At 35.8% G+C, this 27,814-nt stretch overlaps 1 long non-coding RNA gene and 1 pseudogene across 2 annotated transcripts in view; both read left to right on the forward strand.

Annotated features, from left to right (window-relative positions):
• The window catches only part of LOC110257027, a 284,942-nt gene extending 257,538 nt beyond the window's left edge, over positions 1-27,404 (forward strand). The window contains exon 4 of one of the 2 annotated variants that reach the window (XR_002339181.1): positions 26,988-27,404. This is a non-coding gene — a long non-coding RNA (uncharacterized LOC110257027). Of the gene's footprint in view, positions 1-15,783; positions 16,739-26,987 lie in introns of those variants that run through there. The other variant, XR_002339182.1, reaches the window with a different exon arrangement.
• On the forward strand, positions 18,049-21,139 carry LOC110257025 (annotated as a pseudogene).

Below are 27,814 nucleotides of genomic sequence, written 5' to 3' on the forward strand. Positions count from 1 at the left end.
ATTGCATTCACTTCATAACAACACAGTTAGAATTCAAACTGTGAATTTGAATGAAGTGAGAAAAAAAATAGCTTATCTCTACTTGGAGGAATTATTTTGACTACTTGTATCTGCAGATCCAAAAGATGGGGAGGGGAGAAAATCATCGCCCTGCAATGGAAATCAGGTTAAGAGGCAGACATGAACAAAAGAGCAATTGATATTGAAGAAAACCTCACAAAGGAGGAAGGGATTATGAGTTCAGAAGTCAGAGGCCTTCACTGAAGACAGGGGCTCTTTGCTTCCCAAGGCTGTACCACCTTGTGCTCCCCCACCAAAGGACTTCTCTTTGCCTGGATCACCACTCTTCTATGATCCTACATCCTTTTTCTGAAACTTAGACTGACCTCCCTTTCAGAAGGGAAAACACTTAGCCCCCTAGAATCTCTCTCAGCCCAGGTCTATAGGTTAGAATGGTCACTTTGCTGTACAGCAGAAATTGACAGAACATTGTAAATCAACTTATAATAGAAAAAATAAAAATCTAAAAAAAAGGAAAAAATATTTTGGGTGATAGAAATGTTCTAGATTTTGACTATGGTAGCAATTATATGAGTAAATAAATTTGTCAATATTCATTTAAAAAAAAAAAGAAATTCTCCAAGAAATTTCTTTTGACTTAGAGTCTGGAAAAACCCACTGTATTATGAGAGAATGATTTAAAGCCTGGAAGTTCATTGAAGAGTGACATTGTCAGATGCTCAGAGATAGGGCACCTAACTCCCTCCCCTTCCCAAACTCTTGTAATTAGTGAAAATTCAATGGAAACTGAAAAAATAGAGCTGGTATTCTGAATAATACTAACTCGGAGCCTCTCAGATATTGACTGAGCCAAAATGAAACTTTTTCTAATGAGGAAAGCCATATCCTTCAGGCAACAAAGGCTGTTTTCAAAAGTCAGAGGACCAGCACTATTTAACAGACCATCTAGGACAGCTGTACAAGTTCAACAGTGAAATAATTAGACATTCCATAGTGCTGTCATTTGATATGAGGTGCCCAGACAAGGTCTCTGAGGCAGTGAAACAAGGGTCGGTAACACAATAAGGGAAAAAAAAAAAAAAGTGTGACTGGAATGAGTAATACTGAATGGAATTAAGATTCTGCACTTGCCTCACCAAAGATTTATACTCAAGAAAATCCCAAACCTAAATAAAGTAGGGCTTGGAATGTTGGAAAGCTTTCAGAGATGGGAACATGTGTGAAGCTGCCAAATGGGTCATTGTTTCTAAAAATGATGTGTCCCAAGATGACAGCAAACTTGTTTTTCAGACAACTGGCATTCATTTCTGTGACTGCTCCAGCACCTCCTTCTTTCTTGATTTGTCCGGAATATGTTCTGTTCTGACAGGGCTGGAGAGGAATCCACATGTGTTGCCAAATTGAAGTATATAACTGTTTGGAGGCTTTTGTATCTTATCAAATCATTTTCATTTGGTAAATGTTACTATAATATCATTTAGGAAAGGAAGAAGAAATAGGTCAGGTTGAGCATTTCATTCAGTCATCATTTCAGAAACCTCAAAACGCAGAGCCTGTAAATAGCTTCCTGTTAATGTGTTCTTTTTCTTTAAGTTCAAAGGACTAATTTATTACTTGTATATTTTATTTTTCACCCCAATTGTTCCAATCTTTCCAGTTGTGTTTGCCTTTTATAAGCATGTGTAAGATTTGGTTTTGCTCTCATTTGGTTTATTGGCTTTCTCAGTGATAGCTGGAAATGGTTTGGTGGAGGGCTCCTCATTATTTTCCAAAGACTGATCTCTGGAAAATTTAAATGTTGTCTTCCCCTTTGTCCTTGCAGTCCTCTCACTCCTACATCTGCCCCAGCCAGCTGTTTTCTGTGTCCCTGTTACCATTTACACAAAGCTGGGAGTCATCCTCTATCATATCTGTTTTCCCCCATATGCCAACAATCGCCCAGTCTGGACAGTTCTGTTGCAGAGAGGTCTTCAAAATGTGTTGCTGTCCTCCTTTCTCATTGTCTCTCTATGAGGCTCCTGAAATGACTTCCTATCATGATCCCACACTGCCTCTTCCCTTCCTCTCCCACACCCTCCCCCACTCTACTGGCATCACAGGCAATACCTACCTAGTTGTTTCTCTTGTCAGAGACTTCCTTGTGTCCCCAGTTGCCTGCAGAGTGAACTCTGCAGTCACTAGTAGGGCACTAAGGCTACTTCTTATCCTACCTTAGTTCAACTTTCTAGCCTCACCCCCTGCCATATCTTCCCCTGCCCTCTGCTTCTGGCCACTGACCATTTCACTCTTCTCTAAAATTCTATGCCTTTTACTATTCTGTGTCTCTACACAAAATAGAATAGACCTTGAGACTTGAATGCACAGAATAGACCTTGAGCCTTGAAAGGGTTTCCTTGTTCTCGCTGCCAGGCCCTTTTTTACTACAACCCTGCCCAAGTGTCTTGAGGTAGAGCATGCTGCTCCTTGAAGTCTCTTGAAACTTGTATTATAGCATGTGCCATGTTTTGTTGGAATCACCTTTTTCCGTGCAGCCTCTGAGTATTCTGAGAGCTCTACGATAGCAAAAACTGTTTTATTCATCTTCTGATCCTCAATTCCAAGCATAGGACCTGGCACAAAGCAGGAGCTTGGAAAGAGTTTGTTTACCAAATGATCCTGTAAGGCAGGCATTTCAGATTGCTGTAAGCTTTAAGAAGAGCAAATCATCTGTCAGCATTCTCTAAGAAAACCCTCCACACATGCAATGACTTTTAGCAGCAAGGATGTTCTGCATAAAATCAACAAATGGAGCTATAATAGTAAGGTCTTAAATGGGATCATACCCTTCTAACATTTGTTCATCCATCCACCCATCCATTCATTCAACAAATATTTTTGAGTATCCGCTCAGTACCAGGCACTATGCTAGATGCATCAGCTGTAACAGCTGTGGAGAAATACTAAGAAGCCTTTATAGGCATACCTGGAAACTCAGCTAATTCTCCCAGCAGTGTTCCCCAGGAAAATGGGCAATAGATTCTGTGTGTGTGTACATTACACATATATGTATATACAAAGTTATATTCAAAAATTTTTAACCACCAGCAGGGCACAGACGTTAACCAATCAGGTAGATACATTAGTTTTACACTAAAGCCCTTACCCACAGAAAAAATGTACTGGAATAGAGTGGGAAAAAGTAGAAAAAAGTGCAGTAAGAATGTCTACCAGCAAGTCTAGGACCCAAGGTGCAGCTTTGAAGAGGGATTTTAAGTCTTTCCATCTGCATTTCTTCCCAGCCCCACAGGGAGAAAAAGCAGTAATGAATTAGAGATTGAACCATCTTATTTTTCGCATAGGCACACATCACTGGTTTCTATCTTTTAAATATTGTCAATCTCTGTGCTGAGAAATATAGCATTACTTTTTTTTTAAAGAAGTGTTTTTTGCTTTTTGGTTTTTGTTTTTTTGTAGAAAGCAGGGCAGTGGTCAACTGAGAGAGCTGGTGAACCAGTCCTCACCGGCAGAGCTGATAATGATCAGTCAGTTGCATGCCATTTTGCAGCTGATACCTCTTTCAACAACAACAACAACAAAAAAAAAAAAAGGAAAAAATGATATTAATTGCAAAAGTTTCACAGATGTCTGCAGCAGTTGACCAGAGCTCCTGGGTTATTGCTTGTCAGACTATTAATGGGTTTGGCTAACCATGACAGTCATTACTTTTCCCCTCCTGTGAGCTACTTTCTGTGTAATTTATGCATAGGTTTTGCCAAGATTTGACAACTTTCAGGATATTAACATAAAATTAGACTGCAGCGCTAAACAATGGGTGGCTTTAAAATTAGCTGTGGTGAAAACCAATCAAACAGAATTGGCTTTTCCTTTGCATTGCTGCTAAGTTTATTATAGCTGTCTTTCTTTCTTCACATAGAGTTGGTATCAGTAATTCTGCACAGATTAGAGGAAAGAGGAAGGGCCGAGAGAGGCATGATACCCTATGATCTCAGAGAAAGAGTTCTTTGTAACCCAGGCAGGCTCCCGCCAAATAGAATGCCTGATAGGAGCTTAAATGAATTTGTACTGCAACCCTTCCTGAAATCACCAAAGCACACCCACATTTTGAATCTCATCCGAGAGGAGAACTTTCCCTTTGCCATCTCTCGGTTCCACACAGCTTGCTCCTTGAATGCCATTACAGAATGCGATGTGTGTGTTAATAAGCCAGGACATCTGGTAACCAGCTTTTTTCTGATTCATTAACTGATTCTGCTTCTGAGGCCAGGGGGGATGAGAGGAGAAACTGGAAGGTTTTGCTTTTAGCAAATGGGCACTTGATATACGCCTTGCTCACTTGGCCTTGCCTCAACTTAAACTTTACCCTAAGGTTAGCATTTAAATACAAGCAACCTTTGGTGAACAGTATCTTGTCCCATTAAAAAATAGATAGCATTTACTTTGGTCTATACAGTCTGAAAATGCAGGAAAGAGGAGAGGAATCTTAGGAATCTGATAGCCTAAATCCTATTTTAAAGCAGAAGATGAGGGAAGTGAGGAACTTGCTTAGGATTACACAGGTATAGTTGTGGCAAAGCAGGGGCCAGACTTCAGGTCTCCTGACCTTTAATCCAGTCTTTCTACCTCCACATATTGCTGTCACGGACTTTTGCTTTTTTTTTTTTTTTTTTTTTTTTGGCCTTACTGTTATTTTTTAGGTCACCAGGAATTGCTTGATTTTTCTTTTTCGACCTCCCATGCATTTGCCTTTAGAACCGTTAAGCACACTACAGGTGCTGAAACCTCCTTCTGACTCTTCTAATAAGTGATTAGGGACCCATTCAAGCATTTATAAAAGGTGCTCAGGGATAGTCAATTTAAACTTTTGAAGAATGGGTAACTTCAATCCAGATTTTGAACAACTCTAGGGAATAGAATTAACTAATTAGAATACAATGGGAAAACTAATGGAAAATAGAACAAGGTTACGAAAACCTCGCAATGATCAAGGCATTTAAAAATTGTAACAAAAAAATATATATATACATATACTCTTATCCTATCAGAAAGTGATTTTTTTTAACCTTTTTATTGAAGTAAATCAGGTCCAAATGCTCAAGAGAGTGATAAAGGAAAGGAAGTCTGACTTGACGGTACATGTTGGGAGATGAAATGGACAATGAAGTTTCCATATGTTGTTTTTATGCAGTAATTAGAAACTGTCACACACCGTTTCATTTTTTCATTTCCTTGGGCTTATTTGCATGTTGGAACTTCCTTTGGAGCAGAATGGAGAGCATCAAACTGGCACCCAGTTGCAATGAGCAGTAGCTCGTGGGCGTCCTCTCCACCTCCAAGGCAGGAAGGAAGCCAGAGACAGGTAGTGTCAAGGTGCAGAGGACAGCTAAGTTTCGAGTAGTGCAGCTGCCCTGGACACCGTTCACATGGCACCTCATCCCTCCCACCTGGGTTGAAGTGCTGACCAAGCCCTCCAATTGGTCTTCATGGAGCACTTTGGCTCCTCTGAGCTTATATCCCTTTTAAAGCACTTTCATTTCATCCATATTATCTTTCCTTTTCTATTTGCCCGGGCAGACTTGAAGGCAGGTACCCTATCTTTCCTATTGCCAGGCACCATCTGGTTCCCATGGGTTCTTAGCAAATCTAAATAAATAATCTTTTCATGTCTGGATCCTTATATTTTCTATCTTCTTAGAAATCTTTAGCATTATATATAAAAAAAATACAAAACCAGAACAGACTAGGCAGTTTTCATTTAATGAGGACTGTGACTAGGAGATGTAAACTCCAGAATTCTTTTGAATGTCAATTGTGTTCTAAAAATCTGCTGCTTTCCACTACTAAGCTGCTACAAGTGAACTGAGAGATCCCAGGAAACTGGAGGAAAAAAGAAACTTCATTTGTCTATGATGAAATATCTTTCTGGACAGCTCTCCATCTGAATTCTTAAATGACCTGGAACCATAAGAAGAATTGAATTACTTATGATGCAGTAAAAGAATTTCCAAAATCACATTGTTGTAAGAAAGAAGTTCCTTGAGAAGTTTAAAGCTTAATTAAGTCCTTTAAATAAATCATTTTTAAAAAACTAAGGATAAGCATCAAAAAATTAGAAACTCTTATCGATCCCACCTCCAGGTGCAAGCATCATCACTATTTTGATATTTGTCCTGTGAGTTGGATATAGATAGGTTTTATATGAATTTTTCACCAAAAGATGACTAATAATGAAGCTAGTATTTTATAACACTTTTTTTTTGGCATAAAAGGCATCAAGTACTTTTTTCTAGAACAATTATTTCTACTACATCATTTTAATGCCTGTAAAGTGTTCTGGCATATAGGCATTCTGTATTTTATTTAGGCAATCTCCTTTGCTTTAGACATCTGGATTGTTTTACATTTTTTTCTTAGTATAGTCCATGGGATGATCATTGTTGAATATTCATCTTAATGTATATCTTTATTTCCTTGGGATATATTTTCAGAAATAGAAATGCTTAGCAAAAGGCTATGCCCATTTTTCAGGCCTTTGATGCATACTGCCATTTGCCTTCCAAAAAAGTTGTATGAATTTAGAATCCCACCAGCAGAGCGAGAGGCACTTGTTTCCTGCTCCTCTGCCAACATGAAACATCATGGTTCTTTTTAATCTTGGCAAATCTGAATAGTGAAAAATGGTGTCTCTTTGTTATTTTGATTAATTTACTCTTGAAACCAGTATTTCTGAAGATAGCACTTGCCCCTGTACATGATTAACTGTGTCAGTAGTTATACCCAGAATTCATTATTACTTGTATTTATAGGATTGTCATGGTTTTACAGCTGATAAAACTGATCTGTTTAGATCACAAGGCTGTTTGATCTCCTGGAAAATACAGACTTATGTAAATAAATCATGGGGACTATCTTCTTCCTTGTGTCTGGGAAAATACAAAAGACAATAAAATTTAAAAGCCATAGTTTGCTTGCTGCTAAGGGAGAAAGGAGTGAGATGGTTGGAAGGTGACAGTGCTATTGGTCAGTCCAGTGGATGGCATCCATTGGCTACAGTACAATTGCTAGAGGTGACTGTGTTGGTATCTGTAACATGTTGATGTGTGAAGTGAAAAAATGAATCCTATTCCTCAGGAGAGACCTGCATATGTCAAGTATATTGTCTCATTAAGCCAATCCATTTATCAACCCACTGAATGCCAATTAAATTGCACAGGATGGTGCAGGTATATGGTGGGCTGTTGGTGCCAAACTTTATTACAGCTGAGCTTTTCTGGCACAGTATGTTCCACCCAGCAAAATGGCAGGCATATCAAAGCCAAATTAAATGTTCTTGAAATAATGCCTTTAAAGAGGATGAAATGCTGCAACCTGGCAGAAGAGAATGTGAAATGTAATGTCAGTTCTTAGTGTACTTTTAGTTCCAATGAAGATGTCAAGGCTCAGATCCAGCCAGTGCCAAATGTCTTCACAGCGTGCAAATTAGATCAGTGTAATTTCATCAGGAGAATGATCAGGTTCTGCTGTAGTTATGGCTGAATTCACTGCTTCTGCTGAGGGCTGGACTGAGGACTGTGGGGCCCAGCTGAGCTCACACCACCATCCTGAGAAAGAGGGAGAACCTGATTTGTGCATTTTTCTCTTGATGCCACTGTTGAAAGTCAGTCTCACCTCTCAGGCACATTGCTAAATGAGCATCTAACAGAGAGTACAATGACTTCATTTGGGTTTTTTAAAAAAATCTGTTTAGTGAAAATTAAACCCCAAGTAAGTGAAATACTAAGCCAGCTGCTGGGAGGGCATTAGAAGCAGAAGAGCTTTATGTTTGTGGTTAAACATGAAATTTGTATGAAAACATATGGATGTTGGTATTAAATACTTAAAGTATTCAAATTTAAATGTGTTTGGATATATATATATATGTATATGATCTGATTCATTGATATAATGATAGATATTCTTAAGAGGTACTAGAGATAAGTAGCTAGTACAAAATAAAGACAACTGAAAATCTCTAATGAAAAAGCAGAAACCTAGTAAGAATACTCTGATTTTCAGTGTTAAGTATAGAAGAAATAGGTCTGGGTATATATGTTGGGAAGGAAACTATAAGTGATTTAACATTTGGAATAAATTGAAATAAACCAATTTTATCAGGGGGTCACTTATCACCAAAAAATTGTTTCCTATTTTAAAATTTTTTCTCAATGCAGCACTCTTAACTATACTCCTGGAATGGTATTTTAGTTTAAAAATCAATTTTTATTTTCCTTTTCACATGTAGCTTTGTACCAGAGCAATAGTATCAAGATTCCAGGAGTTCCCATTGTGGCACGGCAGTAATGAATCCAACTAGTATCCATGAGGATGTGGGCTGGATCCCTGGTCTCGTTCAGTGAGTTGGGGATCTGGCATTGCCATGAGCTGCAGTGTAGGTAGCAGACGTGGCTCGGATCTGGCGTTGCTGTGGCTGTGGTGCAGGCTGGCAGCTGTAGCTCAGATCTGACTCCTAGCCTGGGAACTTCCATATCCCGCAGGTGCAGCCCTAAAAAGCAAAATAAATAAATAAAAATAATAATAATAAATAGCTTCAAGATTCCTCTTTGAATTTATTGCCATGGCCCCAGTAAAGAAGCAGAAAGCCCCACAATTGGATGAAATTCCCAAGAGAAGCTAGAGAATTTGCAGTGCTTCCTGTTCAAAGAAAGTTTTATCTGTAGAGGATTTTTTGCTTGTTTTTGTTGTTTTGGGTTTTGTTTTTTTTTTTTAAGTACTATTTACTTATGCCTTTTAGCTTTTTCCTTTTGTTTTTTATTTTTATTTTTTATTAGAGGATAGTTGATTTACATGGTTGTGTCAATTTCTGCTATGCAACATAGTGACCCCATCTTACATATATATTTATATACATTCTTTTTCTTATACTGTCTTCCATTACGTTCTACCCCAAAAGACTGGATATAGTTCCTGTGCTGTAGTAAGACCTCATTGCTTGTCCATTATAAATGTAATAGTTTGCATCTACTAACCCCATACTCCTCATACATTCTACTTTCTCCTCCTTCCCTCTAGCAAACACAAATCTGTTTTCCATGTCTGAGACTCTGTTTCTGTTTTGTAGACAGTATCATTTGTGCCCTATTTTGGATTCCACATATAAGTGATATCATATGGTATTTGTCTTTCTCTTTCTTACTTAGTGTGATATTCTCCTTTGCATCCATGTTGCTGCAAATGGTATTTTATTCTTTTTTATGGCTGAATAGTATTCCATTATATATATGGACCACATCATCTTAATCCATTCATCTGTCAATGGACATTTGGTTTGTTTCCATGTCTTGGCTATTGTAAATAGTGCTGCAATGAACGTAGGGGTACATGTACCTTTTTGAATGAAAGTTCTGTCTGGTTATATACCCAAGAGTGAGATTGTTGGATCATATGATAGTTCCATATTTAGTTTTCTGAGGAACCTCGCTATGTTTTCCATAATGGTTGTGGTCAATGTTCAGCCTTTTCAAACCGTGTGCATTGTGCTGGTATAATAATCACACACATTGTTTCAATTCATACTTACCTATTTTAAAGTGTTTATTATATGGTCTTTATAAATTATATTAACAATGCTAACTAATGAAGATGAAATTTTAAAATACCCACAATCCACCATTCAGATATAACAATGCTAATATTTTTATATATTTTTTCTACTCTTGAGTCATTTTACATCTGATTTTGTTTTTAAATTTTCACATTGGAGTTCTCTTTATATAATTTTGTCTCCTGCCTTTAATATATCATGAGCAGTACTCTATGTCAAACCGTCAAAAATGATTTTAATGCTGCATAATACTCTATGGTATGTCACATCCCCTTTGATTGCATATTTGTATCAGTATTTGGTTATTTATTTTCACAATAAACATCTTTACAAATAAATCTTTGTCCATATCTAATTAATTTATTTGGACAGATTTTTAAGAAGTAGAATTACTGAGTTAAAGACATGAATCTTCAAAGTTCTTGTTATTACCATGCTATTTCTCAGAATCTACCTATAAATCTAAAATTTGTAGCTCCAAGAACAATACCTTTACAGACTCAGATCTATAAAATAATTCATTTTTCCATTCTAAAAGGTATATTATGATTTCTAATGTCAAACCTTAAGTTTTGTAGAAATGGGATAAATAGTTCAACTATAACTACATGAAATCTGAGAGTAAGACTATGGCTGCCCTCCTTGTGTTGTTATTCATGTGAAAGGTGTCAGGCACTCTCAGTTACTGGAATATCATTTAATTGATTGGTACAGTCAACTTAGAACATGCCTAAAGTCAACGAAAAATGATTATTCCAAGCCCTGAAGCTATTGTGACATTTTCCCAGTATATTTAGTTAGTATATACACACCAAAAATTTACTAAAAGCTACTGTTACTTTGAATTACTTTTCATTCCTGTATATCTCTTCAGAATCATTGACTCTGTACTGTGTAACTTTCTTTCATGTCCTATTTTAGCAATAGGCATAAGACCCAAGGCTATTTCTGGGGCTTGCCAAGACTCAGATGCCAAGCCTTGGAATATTGTAGCAACATCTGGCCTTTTGGTGCGCTCCACAGGCAGTTGTGCATTGAGCTTGGAACTGCCTTTAGAGATGTTATATGGTCAAACAAAATCTAATGGTGTTTGGGCTGGGTGCTCTCTGAGGAATCATTTGCCTTTCCACTCACTTTGAATATGTAGCAGATATACTTAGAGCTATTAATCATGCAGAAAATAACGTTTTCTACACAAAATAATTTCTTTTTAAAATCTTCTTTACTTGCTCATGTTGCATTCCAACCTAATTTCCAGCTATTTGTGAATTTTTTCAGGAGTTAAGAGAGACACTGCCTATTTCAGTTTTGGAAAAACCTTGAACAATTGCACCAAATTCAGTAAGAATTTGCATTTAGGAGTGGCTTATATTATTTATGATAGTCAAAAAAATTATTAATACCCCCAAGACATTTTCTCAAAAATAACTTTCCTAGTTGATTGTGTTTATACTATTTTCTAAATGAATGCAATACTGTGACCCACCATAATTAGTTTCCTGTCATTAGATGAGTAAAGATCTGTTTTAACGTCTTTTTCAATAAAGGGATTAAAACCCATGTTTAAATAATACCAATGATTTATTTAAAGTTATTATCAATTTAGCATAAAGAGTAATCCCAATTGTTTCCCTTTTTGAGTATGCAAGATTAGTCAGAAATAAGAAAAAAATGTAATTAAATTAACATATTGCCTCCAACAATTTTTATTTTTCAAGTGAAAAAAAAATGCATTTATGAATATTTTGCCTCCTTTGTGGAAAATAAGGTCTAATACCACACCACAACACATGGACTTCTTCAGATAAACCTTTATCCTATTATTTTTAGAAACTGCTAGATTTTAGCTCCTTAATAAACAATCTGTCATGAGTTTATGAAAATGTATTTCATTTTCATTGATAATTAAGTTTTCAGATTTTTGCACTTTTCCATAAAAGTTTAATATCAGAAATTTGTTTCCATTTATCTTGCTGTTTAATATTTTTTAGTATTTTTTAAAGACAGCCTTATCTATATAATCTTTGAGTTAAAGCACTAAATGAGTGATTAGCATTTTCTTACCATAAATTCAAATTGTATACATATAAATGTCTGCAATGAAATAAGAGGAATTTCCTTTTAGATATTAATTGAATACTTCCCCACCTTTCAAAAGAAGTAGAAACAATCCCTGCCCCAAGGGATTTAAATGTAATCCCTTTACCAATTTAAATACGGTTTCCCTAATATCTAAATGATTAAAATTGAGGATCAATTTAATAGAATGTAGAAAGACCATTTCCAGGTAGGCCCAGCAGAATGAGAATTGTTGATTGGGTAGCAAAATTATAGCAAAGGGCCAGTTGAAGACATTTAGGTTTTGATATCTTTGCTTTACTATAAAGTGGATAATTTCTTTTTTCAATTAAGGACTTTGGAAACCTCCTAATTAGCCCAAATGGCATGGGTTAGTACATACTGTTTTGTAAAACTATCTACTTGAACAGTTTACTGTAACGAATTCCCATATGAATTAGACAACTAAAAGAGGTCTTTTGGTTTGCATCTGACACCAGGCTCAGATGTAAGAATGATATGGAAACTACCAAATCATTTTAATTTTGCTCCTTTTTCTTCAAATCTGTCTTTTCTTTCACTTCTTTAATATGCCCTTTCTCATTGGCTTCTTGTCCTATACACAGGATCTAAAATCTTTCAGCCCAGGTGCCTTCCCACTAGACCCAACACAGTTATGTCACTGGTCACAACTTTCTCTTGTCATTGCGTCCAGTGAGCAGTGTGGCATCAGGGCTGGATTAGCTTTGCTCTACTTGTTTTTTCTGACTTTGTTTCTAATGCTCACTCTTTCTCTATGTAGTCTGAACAAACTGGAGAAAACTGTTATTCTGTCCCTACAGAGGAAAAAAAATAATCTTTGGGCTGGAAATCAGCAACCCAAATGTGAGCAGAAAATAACTTGTCCCTGCTTTGGCCCTTTCGTGGGTAATCCCACAGGCCCATATGTTCCTCCTACTTGAGAACAGTGGTGGCACCAGAATGGTAGTACAACCTGAGCCTGGGACTGAAGCAATATGCTGCAGCATAGGCATAGGTAGGAGGTAGGATAAGGGACATAGAGACATGGGAAGGAGGCTTGCCTAAATAGAATGGTGGCCTCACTTTGAGAAACAGAGAACAGTAAGGCTGTAAGCTTAACATACAGCAAGATTGGTCAGGCCTTGAAGTTCTGCTAGTAGGATTAAGAAGCACTTATAATTTATTTTGTGTGAGGAAGTGACATTCATGCAACTACAAGTGGCTTGGAAGTTTCCAGTTTAGTTTTCCATATATTTTTCTCTTCCTGTACCTTTCTTTATCTCTTACCTCTTCTTGCTCATCTCTTAACCCTCAAAAGTGACATCAGCAAGATTGACAGAGTAAGAACTTCTGAAAATTTTCTCCTTCATAAAAGCAAAGAGAAAATTGGCCAAATATATACATTAGAATCACATTTTTCAAAACTTTTTTTTTTTTTTGCTTTTTAGGGCCTCACCCAGGCTAGGGGTCAAATCAGAGCTACAGCTGCCAGCCACAGCCACAGCAATTTGGGATCCAAGCTGCCTCTGTGACCTACACCACAGCTCATGGAAGCACTGAATCCCTGACCTGCTTAGCAAGGCCAGGGGTCAAACCTGTATCCTCATAGATACCTCATCAGGTTTTTTTCTACTGTCCCACAATGGGAACTCCAGTGTTTTTTAAGCTAAAGGATTCTTGGATATTAACTAAACGATTTCAGCAATTTAGGAAGTGTTTGTTCAAGAAAGATGGCTGAATCATTGTAAGAACAGTGAGTTTTGTGTCATTTTAACTTACCCTATTCTCATCCCCACTTCCCAGCTTAATGGTAGCCTTGAAATGTAATAGCCCATCATCATAGTGAAAATCAGGGGTCTGTAAGCCATTGGAAGCAGAAGAATGTAGAGCTCCTTCAAAATTCCGTTCCCAGAGAATTGGCATTATTTGACTTGTTTAGTGGTTCTCAAGAACACTTTTCATGAAAGGTTATATGTATTTGACCTTATTCAGAGATCCTCCAGTGTGAAATGTTTTTCTTCTGGGACGTTTGTAGAAACCAAGTATAGGAAATTGTTGACATTGTGGTTACCTGAATCATGGATAACAGCTGGAGCAAACAATAGGCTAATCAAAAAGCTTAAAAAAGGAAAATGAAATCTCCATAGGGACTTTGGTAGGCTGAAGGATATTCTTGGTATTCTAGAAAGCTGTGCACATGACCAGGGCCACATGTATTCTCAGGAAAGAGTCCAAAAGGCCCTAAGTTCTCACTCTTGGCTAACATTAAGGTTCTGCACAAGCTGGAAATGAAGGTTAGGGCAGAGTTCTCAACTGTCTGGTTCAGTGATAAAGGCATATCCCAACATGCATACAGAGCCCTTTGCCAAAAATCTCTTTCTAATTATTAACTGACAACTAACCTAACTGAGCAGAGATTTCCATGGCCAAAACTGACAAAGAATACAGACTTTATGGAATTCATCAGAAAAGTCACAAAACATCAATAGCAACAAACCTTGAGGAGGAGGAATTTCCGACTTTCCACATTATATTATTTGAAATGTCAAGCTTTGACCAAAAAGTTATGATACATACAAGGAAATAAGAAATTTGGTCTATAACGTGACAAAAAGAAGTCAACAGAAAATGTCCTTTAGGAAGCTCAGATATTGGACTGATTCAATAAAGATTTCTACTCAAATCATCTATTTAAAATATGTTCAAATAACAAAAAGAAACTCTGTGTAAAGAATAAAGGAAAAGTATGGGAGCGATGTCTTGTTCTGAGAATCATTTTACTGGATATAGGATTCTCAGCTGGCATTTTTTTTCTTTCAACATTTTGAATATGTCATCCTTCAGTTTCTTGCTTTCATGGTTCCTGATAGAAATCAGCTGTTAATCATATTGAGGCTTCATTATCTGAGATGAATTGGATCTCCCTTGCTGCCTTAAAGAATCCCTATTTCTTTTTGTCTTTCAAAAAATATGATGTATTGAGATGTGGTTGTCCTTAATTTTATCCTGCTTGGAGTTTAAGCTCCTTGGATGTATAGATAGATTTTTTTCATTAGTTTTGTGTAGGTTTCAGTAATTTTTTTCTTCAAATATTTTTTCTTCCTTTTTTTTTCTCTTTTGCTTAGATTTACTTTAGGCGTTTATTAATATGCTTAATGATATTTTATAGGTCTCTGGGATTATGTTCCTTTTTTTTCCTCTATTCATCAGGTGGCATAATTTTAACTGACCTATCTTCAAGTTCACTTATTCTTCTGCCTTCTTAAATCTATTATTGAGCCCTTTTAGTGATTTTTTTCATTTTAGTTACTGTGCTTTTTTAAATAATTTTATCTCTATATTGGTATTCTCCAGTTGTAAAAAAGATGTAGGAAATGTGAATATAACTATAACATGTAAAGAAATGGAATTAGTAATCAAAAACATTTCACAAAGAAAAGCCTAAGGCCAGATTACTTCACCAATAAGAGCTACTAAACCATTAAAGAGGAATTAACACCAATATATTTCAAGTTCTTCCACAAAAATAAAGAGGAAGAAATACATCAAAACTCATTGTATGAACCAGTGTTGCCATGATATCAAAACTAGACAAAGATAACACACACAAAAAAACTACAAACCAATAGTCTTTCTATAGATGTCTTCAAAAATCATTAACAAAAATCATTTCAGTACCATCAAACTGAATCCACTAACACAAAGTAGTAAACACCATGTCAAAGTGGGATTTATCCCAGAATGTAAGGTTAGTTTAACACATGAAAATGAGTGTGATATGCCGTATTAATAGAATAAAAAGCAGAACCACATGATCATCTCAATAGACACAGAAAAAGCATTGACAAAACCCAGTATCCTTTTCTGATAAAAATACCCAAGAAACTAAATCTAGAATTTCTTCAACCTGATAAAGCACATACAGGTATTCCCCAATTTTCAAAAGTTTGCTTTACAACACTTTACCTTTACTAAAGACCTACATTAGTATCTGTTTTCACTAACTGAAAGAAATATGTAAGGATTTTTGCTTTTATGAAAAGAAGCAAAAAAGCCAAAAATACCATTTAGCATTTGTTTTGCAGCAAGCCATTAAAGAGGCAGCAGCTACCCAGAGCATGGAGAGTGGCCCTGCCGAGCTCCTTCTCCAGGAACTATACTCAGCATCTCAGCCTCAAGTCACCATGGTTTTGAATTGTGTCTGTGAGCATCTGTTCTTTATCTCTATTTATTTTGTGCATTGTTGGCAAGATGTGTTCATTTGAGCTTACAAAAGATTTCACAGGGATGCTCTACTTTTAGATACCAATAGAAGGTAAACCTGTGTACAAAAAGACAACCCCACAATTAACATCATACTTAATGGTGAAAGACTAAAAACTTTAATAAGATCAGAAACAAAATAAGGATGTTTGTTCTTATCACTTCTATTAAACATTGTATTAGAGGTTCTTTTCAGACAAGAATGAAAAGTAAAAAGCTTTCTTTATGCTAAATGAAATAAGTCAGACAGAATAAGACAAATACCATATGATTTCACTCTTTGTGGAATCTAAAAAACAAATAAAATGGAAACAAGTTCATAGACTCGTAGATAGGATACATAGAGAACAAACTGGTGGTCATCAGAGGGGATAGGGGTATGTGGACAAACAAAATAGGTAATTAAAAGGTACAAACTTCCAGCTACAAAAATAAATAAGCCACGGGGGTATAATGTATATATAGGGAATAGGGTCAATAATATTGTAACAACTTTGGCAATGGATGGTAACTGGACTTACTGTGGCGATTATTTTACAATGTTTAAAAATATTGAATCATAGCTCCTGTTGTGGTTTAGCAGTTTAAGAACCTAACATTGTGTCCTTGAGAAGGGTTTGATATCTGGCCTCACTCAGTGTCTTAAAGATCTGGCATTCCCACAAGCTGTGGTATTGCACACCAGAGATGTGGATCAGATCACACAGCAACACTGGATATGCCAAAGGTATAGGCTTAAAAAGAAAATATATATATATTGAATCATTTTGTACACCTGAAACTAATGTAATATTTTATGTCAAGTATAACTTTAAAAAAAGAGAAGATATCAAATACTTTAAAAAAAAAAAGAAAAACCGTCCAGATTGGAAAGGAAAAAGCATATGAAATGATTTTGCATATATAAAACACTAAGTCCACTAAAAAAAAAATTAAATAAACAAGTTCAGCAAGCTTATAGGATACATGATCAAGATATAAAAATCAATTATATGTTTATAAGGGTAAACAATCTGAAAAGGAAATTGAGGAAACAATTCCCCTTAAAATAGCATCAAAAATATAATACTTAAAAAAATATATATAATACTTAGAAAAATAACAAAAAGTACACAACTAACACTAAAAACTACAGAACATCATCAATAGAAATTAAAGAAGACTCAAAAAGGAAAGATTTCCCATGTTCATGGATTGGAAGACTCCCCAGATTGATCTATAGGTTTAATATAAACCCTGTCAAATTTCAACTTTTTTGCAGAACTTGATGAGATAGTACTGAAATTCACATGAAAAGGCAAGAGATAGAGAATAGTTGAAACAGTCTTTAAAAAGAAGAACACAAGGGGAGACCTCACATGTCTCCATTGTAAAATTTATTATAAAATGAAATTAATCTAGACTGTGTAGGGCTGGAATAAGTATATACATATAGGTCAATGGAATAGAATTGAAAGTCTAGAGATAAGCCTTATATTTATGGTCAGTTTTTAACAAGAATACCATAACAATTCAATGAAGAAAGGATAGTCTTTTAACAAAGTGTGCTGGAACAAGTTGATATCCAGTAGGAAAAAAAAAAAGACATTGGATTCCTTCTTCAGATCATATATGAAAATTAACTCTAAATAAGTCATAAACATAAATATAAATGCTGAAAATATTGGCCTCTTAGAAGATAACATAGGTGTATTTCTTTATGACCTTGTATAAGCCAATATTTTCTTAGCTATGACCCCTAAACAGCAAGAAACCACAGAAAATATAGCTAAATTGAATTTTAATGTTGAAAGTGTTTCTGCTTCAAAGGACACTATCAAGAAATTGAAAAGAGGAGTTCCTGTCATGGCTCAGTGGAAACGAATCTGACTAGCATCCATGAGGACCCATGTTCGATCCCTGGCCTCACTCAGTGGGTTAAGGATCCGGTGTTTACCACGAGCTGTGGTGTAGGTGTAAGCGACTCAGATCTGGCACTGCTGTGGCTGTGGTGTAGGCCAGCTACAGCTCCGATTCAACCCCTAGCCTGGGTATGGCCCTAAAAAGACCAAAAAAAAAAAAAAAAAAAAAAAAAAAGAGAGAGAGAGAGAGAGAGAGAGAAAGAAATTGAAAAGATAATACAGGCAATGAGTATGGCAATGACTTTTTGGAAACAGCACCAAAGCACATACCATGAAAGAAATAATTGATAAGCTGAATCTCTTGAAAATTAAAAATTGCTGTTTTGTGAAAGACAACATTAAGAAAATAAGAAGACAAACCACAGGCTGGGAGATAATATTTGCAAAAGATGGAATATTTGAGGCAGTCTCCCTCCAACTTTGATTCACTGGCTGCCACTGGTGAGCCAGGGCCCTTGAGGCAGAGGAGCTGCCATGGCCAAGTACCTGGCCCAGATCACTGTGATGGGTACGTGGTTGGGCAGGGCCTTTGCTTGGGCCCTGTGGCATGAGTTTGCAGCGAGGCAGGCAGCAGGTGATGCCCAGGTACTCACTGGACACCTGTCTACACAAGCTTCCAACCTCTCTGGCCTCAGTATCCTAGAGTCACAATAGATTCTCAGTGTCTCCAAACTGAGCCCCAAGGAGACCCAGAAGAACTACAAACATCTATTTAAGGTAAACAGTAAATCTGTGGGTGGCTCCTTCTACCTGCAGTCAAAGGCAGTTAGAGCTAAGGAGCAAAGCACCTTGATGAAGAATTCAGAATCCTGGGCCAGAAGAACAGAGAAAAAGAGCAGATGCCCAAAACTTGACCACTTGGCTCCTCCCACCCCACCCACCACTTCAAAATAATTTTTTATTAAAGGACTATTATCCAAAATGCACAAGGAACTTTTATGACTCAATAATTAAAAAAACAAGAAATCTAATTTAAAAGTGAGTCAAAGACTTTAACAGACACTTCACCAAGAAGATATACAGATAGCAAATAAGCATAATGAAAAGATGCTCCACATCTTATGTCTTCAGAAAAATGGAAATTTAAAACAATGGTAGGATACCATTACGCACCTATTAAAATGTCGAAAATCTGAAACACTGGCAGTATCAAATGTGGGTGAGGATTGGGATCAACCAGAGTCCTTGTCCATTGCTGCTGAGAACGCAAACTATTAAAGCCACTTTGGAAAACAGTTTGGTGGTTTCTTATAAAACTTAACATACTCTTAAACAATCCAGCAATTATATTCCTTGGTATTTACCCAAAGGAGTTGAAAATTTATGTCAATACCAAAGCCTGGTTTCTGTTTCTATCAACTTTAAACTGTTTGTAAACATATGTTTATATCAGCTTTACCCATAATTGTAAATTATAAACAACCAAGATGTCCTTTAGTAAGGGAATGGGTAAATAAATTGTGGGATTAGACAATGGAATATTATTCAACACTAAAGAAAATTGCACTATTAAGCCATGGAAAGACAGGGAGGAAGCTTAAGTGCATATTAGTAAGTGAAAGAAGTCAATTTGAAAGAAAGTTAATCGTATGTACTGTATGATTCATACGCATTGTATGATTCCAACTATATGACATTCTGAAAAAAGCAAAGAAAAAGATTAGTAGATGCCATGGATTGGGGAGAAGGAAAGGGATAAGTAGAGCACAGAAGATTCTTAGGGCAGTGAAACATTTCGGCATATTACAATGATTGATAGATATCATTACATATTTGTCCAAACCCGTGGAAGGTACAACCCCAAAACTGAATCATAATATGAACCATAGACTTTGGGTGATGATGATGTGGCAGTGTAGGTTCATCACTTATGACAAACGTACCACTCTGGCAGAGGATGTTAGTAGTAGTGGGGGAAGAGTGTACAGGTGTGGGAGCAGGGAGCAGATGAGAAAAACCTATGCCTTCCTCTCAATTTCACTATGAACTTAAAACTGCTCTTAAAAAACAGTCATACCCACACACGTTTTTAAAAAGACAATGCACAGAATGGGAGGAAAATATCTGCAAATAGTCTATCTGATAAGAGTCTAGTATTCAGAATATGAAGCTCTTCCTATGATAGTATTTTTTAACAACCACACAGTGAAGAAAGGGAAAAGGATTTTTATAGCCATTTCTCCAAAGAGATATACAAATGGCCAATAAGTACATGAAAAGATGTCCAACATCATTAGGCATCCGGCAACTACAAACAAAAACTAAAATAACACTTAACACCCACAAGCGTGGCAGTAATCAAAAAGTTGGCCAATAAATAGTGGTGGCAAGGATGTGGAGAAATGGGAACCTTCATATGGTGCTGGTAGGAATGTAAAATGATGCAGCCACTTTGGAAAACAGTTTGGCAGTTAAACATAAAGTTACAACTTGACCCAGCAATTTCATTCCTATGCTCAAGAAAATTGAAAATATATATCCACAGAAAAATTGTACACAAATGTTCATAGCAAATTTATTATAACAGCCAGATAGTAGGAACAACCCAAATGTTCATCACTGATGAGTTCATAAAGAAAATGTGATATAGCTACACCATGGAATATTCTTCAGCCACAAAAATGAATGATATCACTGACTCATGCCATGACAAGATGAACCTTGAAAACATCATGTTAAGCAAAGGAAACCAGACTTAAGAGGCCTCGTATTATATGAATTCATTTATATGAAATATTCAGAAGAGGCAAATCTACAGATAGATAAAATTACTTAGCTGTTGCCATGGGCTAGAGGGGGAAAAGGGAAATGACTGCTGTTGGGTTTGGGACAGACGAAAATATTTTAGGATTAGGTAGTGGTGATGGGTACATAATCTTGTGAATATATGAAAAAATATTACTGAAAGTTACATTTTAAAATGGTAAATTCTATCGTATATGCGTTAGACAATAAAAATATATTCTCTCACCACCTACATCCACCTACCCCCCCTAATGATTATAGTCATAGTTAACGGTAAAGGAGGGTCAGATTCACAATGACAGGGAAGGAATATTTTTAATGTCCTCTTCACCCACATCAAGCCTCTAGTTAGCCCATGTGCAGTGATCCTATTGCATTCTCTCCCAGTCAGTCTTCTACACCTCCACATTCTGTACAACTCAGACTATGTTAGTAGCATTGCAGATCAGCTAGAAAGAGAACAAATTTTAAAAGGGCAATAAAGGAGTTCCCGTTGTAGCCCAGCAGTAATGAACCGGACTAGTATCCATTACGATGCAGGTTTGATCCCTGGCCTTGCTCACTGGGTTAAGGATCTGGTGTTGCCGTGAACTGTGGTGTAGTTCACAGATGGGGCTCGGATCTGGCATTGCTGTGGCTGTGGCTGTGGCTGTGGCTGGCAGCTATGCCTCTGATTCGACCCCTAGCCTGGGAACTTCCATATGCCCCAGGTGCAGCCCTAAAAAGAAAAAAAAAAAAAAGGCAATAAAATATGTGTGTGGAAAGAACTTATCCGAATCTTCCCTAAAACTAGGCTGATGGTATCACTCCTGCTTTGCAAACCCTCATAGGCTGGCTCCCTGTTACATTCAGGAAAGAGTTCCCATTCCTTATTATGATCTGCAAGGCCTTTGCAGTTGTAGCCCGACTTCCTAGAAGCAGACAAGCACTTCTCTAAACTCTAGACATAGTCATTGAACGTCTCACTGTTTTCTGGACATAATAAGGGTTTTCTTGACTTAGACCCTTTGAACATACTTTAAAATTTTTTATTATAGTTGATTTACAATGTTCTGTCAATTTCTGCTGTACAGCAAAGTGACCCAGTCACACATTCATAGACATTTTTTTCTCATATTACCTTCTATCATGTTCTATCACAAGTGACTGGATATAGTTCCCTGTGCTATACGGCAGGACTTCATTGTATATCCATTCTAAATGTAATAGTTTGCATCTATTAACCCCAAACTCCCAGTCCATCCCAATCCTCTCCTCCCACCCACATTGGCAACAGTACATCTGTTCTCCGTGACCATGAGTCTGTTTCTGTTTTGTAGATAGGCTTATTCGTGCCATATTTTAGATTCCACATATAAGTGATAACATATGGAATGTGTCTCTTTCTCTTTCTGACTTACTTCACTTAGTATGAGACTCTCTAGTTGCATCCACATTGCTGCAATTATTTTGTTCTTTTTTATGGCTGAGTGGTATTCCATTGTATATATGTAACTCATCTTCTTAATCCATTCATTTGCCTATGGACATATGTTTTTTCCACATCTTGGCTATTGTGAATAGTGCTGCTATGAATATAAGGGTGCATGTATCTTTTTCAATGAAAAGTTTGTCTGGATGGATGTCCAGGAGTGGGATTGCCAGATCATACCGTGGCTCTATTTTTAGTTTTCTGAGGAAACTCCATACTGTCTTCCATAGTGATTGTACCAATTTACACTCCCACCAACAGCATAGGAGGGTTCCCTTTTCTCTATACCCTCTCCAGCATTTGTTATTTATTGATTTACTAATCATGGCCATTCTGACCAGTGTGAGATGGTAACTCAATGTAGTTTTGATTTGCATTTCTCTAATAACTAGTGATATTGAGCATTTTTTCATGTGCTTATTGGCCATACATATTTCTTCTTTGGAGAAATGTCTATTTAGGTCTTCTGCCCATTTTTTGATTGGGTTGTTTGTTTTTTTGTGCTGTTTAGTCTTATGAGTTGTTTGTATATTTGGGGGATTAAACCCTTGTCGGGTGCATCATTCGCAACTATTTTCTCCCATTCTATAGGTTTTCTTTTCATTTTTCTTTTTAATGGTTTCCTTTGCTGTGCAAAAGCTTGTAAGTTTGGTTAGGTTCCATTGGTTTATTTTTGGTTTTATTTCTACTGATTTGGAAGACTGACCAAGAAAACATTTGTACAGTTGATGTCAGAGGATGTTTTGCCTATGTTCTTTTCAAGGGTTTTATGGTGTCATATTTATGTCTTTAAGCCATTTTGAGTTTACTTCTATGTATGGTGTGAAGGTGTGTTCTAGGTTCATTGATTTACATGTAGCTGTCCAGTTTTCCCAGCACCGCTTGCTGAAGAGACTATCTTTTTCCCATTTTATATTCTTGCCTCCTTTGTCAAAGATTAATTGACCATAGGTTTATGGGTTTATTTCTGGGTTTATTTCTGTGTTCTCTGTTTTGTTTCTTTGGTCTATATAGATGTTTTTTTTTAATCAATATCACACTGTCTTGATTACTGTAGCTTTGTGATATTGTCTGAAGTCTGGGAAGGTTATGCCTCCTGCTTGGTTTTTGTTCCTCAGGATTGCTTTGGCAACTCTGGGTCTTTCATTGTTCCATATAAATTTTTGGATCATTTGTTCTAGTTCTGTGAAAAAAATGTCATGGGCAATTTGATAGGAATTGCATTAAATCTTTAAATTATTTTGAGTAGTATGGCCATTTTAATGATATTAATTCTTCCAATCCAGGAGCATGAGATATCTTTCCATTTTTTTGAATCTTCTTTGATTTCCTTTATTAATGTTTAATGAAATATTATAAAAGGAATATAAAAAAACAATACCTTTTAAAATCACACCCCCCAAAATTAAATACCTAGAAATAAACCTGACCAAGGAGGTGAAAGACTTACCTGCTGAGAAATATAAACAAACTTTTACTTCACACTGGAAAGTAGAATGTCTTTGGTTGATTTGCCTTGGAATGGTTTCATTGGTTTCTTTTCTTAAAACAGATCAATGGTTCAGTGGTTATTACTATGTATAACTCAACCAAGTAGAATTGTAGGTCTACTTCCTTTGATAAACATGATCTGCCAGACACATAATACTATTATCCTAAATATTACTTCTGTTAAGAAGTATCAAAAATTTGGAAAAAGACAAAATGGAGCTCTGTTTATTTGACTATTAATCAATGATTAAGGCTCAGACTCTGTGTTTCACATTAATTTATAGATTCTTATTTGGAAGAGATACAAATGAATTCTTCCTGGCAGAAGAGTTAACCACAAATGTTATGGTTTTATTGACTGTATAATATTATGTTGTTTTGTGTCTAACCCAGCAATCTTATTTTGACTTACCTTCTTTCCTCTTTTGCTGTTAATACTCATGTCCTCAAATACTCTTTGAACCAGTGTTATTATCCTATGGGTTTCCTTATTAGTGAGTTCAGTAAAGATTAGACAAATACTTATTCCCTATTTGTAAAAGAGGTATATTTCACTTTACATTTATTTCACAGTTTTACATTAAGTACTAAACTAAGTCTCCTGTTTTCAGAAGTCTTTCCAAGACTTGTGTTGTAATTAGTTTTTTTAATTCCAAAAGACTTTTTAGAAAAAATCCATATTTTAAGGGAAAAAAATTGAGATTCGTGCATTTCAGAGCAAGCTATTTTCTCGTAGCCCAATGCATTAAGTATGGGTGATGAATAGTGAGCCTTGCAGGCATATGCCACTTTCTGCATCTGTTTCTTCAGAGTGATGTAAATTCTGTGTCGTCTTTTCACCCACAGCCAGGTCCTTGAAGAGGTATTATTTATAAAGTGGAGAAATAAAGGACTCCAATTCAAATGATGTAATAGCACATCTGATTAATGGAATCCACATGAAATTCTTGACATTCATTTGCCTAAAATGAATACCTATCATAATGTTAACTGTTAGACTTTTTTAAAAATTTGGGCCTGTAATATGTGAAAGTTTGCTCTTTTTTTCTTCTTATGGAAATTTACTTTATTATCCAGTTTGGGATTACCTTAAATTGTACTATATCCCCAAAGCATTTTTTACTCAACAAATGTTAACAGGGATACTTTTGAGTGAAATTTATTCACTAATATAGAAAAATGCTGAAATGATAGAATAGCAACAGCTTGAAATTTGGTATGTCCATTTATAATTATTACCCATGAAAAAGTTTTAAGAAACAAATTAATATGTAGAGAAAAGGAAAAACATGCTTCAAAAATTGTGTACACAAACTGAAAGATGACAGACACAATGTATGTGGGTTTTAAGGAAAAGAAAGAAAAGGAGACTATCATCAATTTTATTAAAGCCATGAGGCTTGCAGGGTAACTATGGAGAGAATAGACAAATTCTGGATATTCTAGTCCTTGACCTATTACTTTTGGTGCAATAACTAGAGTACATTCCTGATACTATATTTACTTTTAAAAGTCTTCTGTTAATGAATTACCTGGATTTTCAATATTTTGTTTTATATCATAAAAGTCTTCGTTTGAGTTTCTTATGTTTGCTTTTTTTGTATTTTATTTAAGCATACAGATCTGAAATAAATATGCTTCAGATAGAAAATTAAAATACTTTGTGGAAAGTAATTCCTCTCCAAGTAAGAGCAGGACTGTATCCTGCCACAATATAAATAATAAGTCAAAGAACAATTCTACTTTAAGTGAAATTGCATGATTTTAGTAACTTGGGAAAATGGATCTTTGGTTTCTGCTTGAATTCAGACAAGATGCAAAGGATTTGATGTGTAAAAAAATTTTCAATATGATTTTTTTGCTTTTAATTTTTTAATTTAAAGTATCGTTGATTTATAGTCTCGTTCCCCAATATGCTTAACTGCTACAGTCAAGGCTTCTTTTATTTCCCTAATGAATTTCTTTCCTACTATGAAGAAATGACTCTCTAAAGGACAATCATTTATTACACCTGAGCCTTCCTGGTCCCATTTGTACCACATGCTGCTTAATAATTTGCAGTGATTTAGGAAGATTGCCATAAACACTCAATTAAACAATGGCTTTGGATGCAACCTATATAGTACACATTTAGAACTGCCGTGTTAATTAGACAGAATGTAGCAACCACTGTGTTCTGAGTATCCTGCAGACAGCAGACAACCTATCCTGGAGGACTAAAGGTAGTCATCCATTTTCTTTGGTTCAACTAGGCACATGTGGTGTTGCCACAGAGTAGAAATGGAGCCATGGAGGGAAAGAAGTAGACTAAGATATAGAAAACTGGATTTTTAACTCTGGCTCTAATATGCTTTCTTTAGTTTTTGCTCCTTGGGTAATATCCTGAGCTTCAGCTTCCTCCTCAACATAGAATGTGAGCTATAGCTGATAACTTTTTTGACATTTCCCTAATCAATGGCATACTTCTCTGTAAGTTATGTTAAAGGTAGAAAATGTTTTGCAAAATATTACCAGGATATACTATGAAAAATCTCAGTGGCTTATTTACATGCTGTATCCTGAAGCAACATGATAAAAATCAAACTGTATGAGACAGAGTAATTTAAAACTGTAATTGTCAAAAATTTTTATTACTTCTGGGCCAATGATATATAATTGCCAGACAGTGCACTTTAACTAACAGTAGTTTAATGACAGAATTTCCTGTGGGGAAGATAGACACATAGCCATATGTCTAGATAATGAAATCTGAAGGATAAAGGGAATATGAATGAGTGTGAAGACAAATTTTACTGAATTTATGATTATGCCTTGGACAAGTCCTATATTATTGTTTGAAATAAGCCCTATCTGGTAAATTTTTTAAACTGTGGAAGTTAGGTAGAATGTATTCAACAGTACAGATATAGTCCTATAAATAAATTAACTCTCTTGGTTCATAATTAAAAGATTTAAAATGAACAGTTTTAACTTTTAGCTTCATTTTTTTACTATATCATTTCAATCATAATCTATTTATGAAATTCAGTGTGTAATATATTTTTTTTCTTCATTTGTCTGTTTAAATAAAGTAGTGTTAATTTACATGGACTCTAATGTCTAGGGCAGTATGACCATATAGTTCTCTTTATATAATGCCTAATATAGTACAGTAGAAATTTGAAACATTTTGTAGTGATTCCTAGCATGGTGTGAAAATCTTAAATTTTGGAGTTGGCATATTTAATTTCTTTTCAAATAATGTCTGACTGATAAAGGACAAGCCAGTTAGAGTTGCTGAGACATTTTTCTCATTTATAAAAATATGCATAATGATATTATCCAGGGTCTTTTCACTGTGTAATAAAATAGTGACATTTATTTTCAGGGAAGTATTTGTGACATTCATTCAAGTAAATTACTTTCCCCATCTCTTTAGACATTAAGAGTGAGAAGAGTACTTGCCAGTTTGATCAGGAGTGGGAAAGGAGATGGAGGAGGAGTAGAAGGACAAGGGCAGCATTTTGCAATTTTTCGAAATATGTGTGCAGCTCATCTCTCTAGAAACAAAAGTACTAATAATGCCTATCTCAAGGCACCTATGAGCATTTATGGAGATAATGTCGTAAGTACTTTGAATTTTTTCTTTATAATTTCTAAAATAGAAATAGCTTGTTTTATTTGATGATAAAGAATACCTGCCATTATAATTTTGATGCATAATTTTCAACACTACTCATGCTTAAAGAGAAAAAATTACTAAAAGAATGGGATTCTAGGAGTTTCTGTCATGGCTCAGGGGTTAATGAACTCCACTAGTAACCATGAGGATACAGGTTCCATTCCTGTCCTCTCTCAGCAGGTTAAGGATCTGGCATTGCCGTAAGCTGTGGTGTAAGTAATAGATGCAGCTTGGATCTCTCGTGGCTGTGGCTGTGGTATAAACCAGCAACTACAACTCTGATTTGACCCCTAGCCTGGGAACCTCCATATGTCCTGGGTGCAGCCCTAAAAAGACAAAAGAGACAAAAAAAAAAAAAAAGAGAATGGGATTCTATATGTAAAATATTTTGAAATCTGATTTTTTTACCTAATAACATCAATTGAACTCATATCAGATACAGATTTACTACATACTTTGAATGGTTGAATAGTATTCCATTATATGAATATATTATAATTTTTTAAACAATTCTGAATTTTTTGACATCTTGCTTCTAAGAGTGAAAAATTGGAAACTATAATCAATTTCCCAGTACATAAATA

The sequence above is a fragment of the Sus scrofa genome, chromosome 15 (genome assembly GCF_000003025.6).
Source record: "Sus scrofa isolate TJ Tabasco breed Duroc chromosome 15, Sscrofa11.1, whole genome shotgun sequence".
Lineage (NCBI taxonomy): Eukaryota > Metazoa > Chordata > Mammalia > Artiodactyla > Suidae > Sus > Sus scrofa.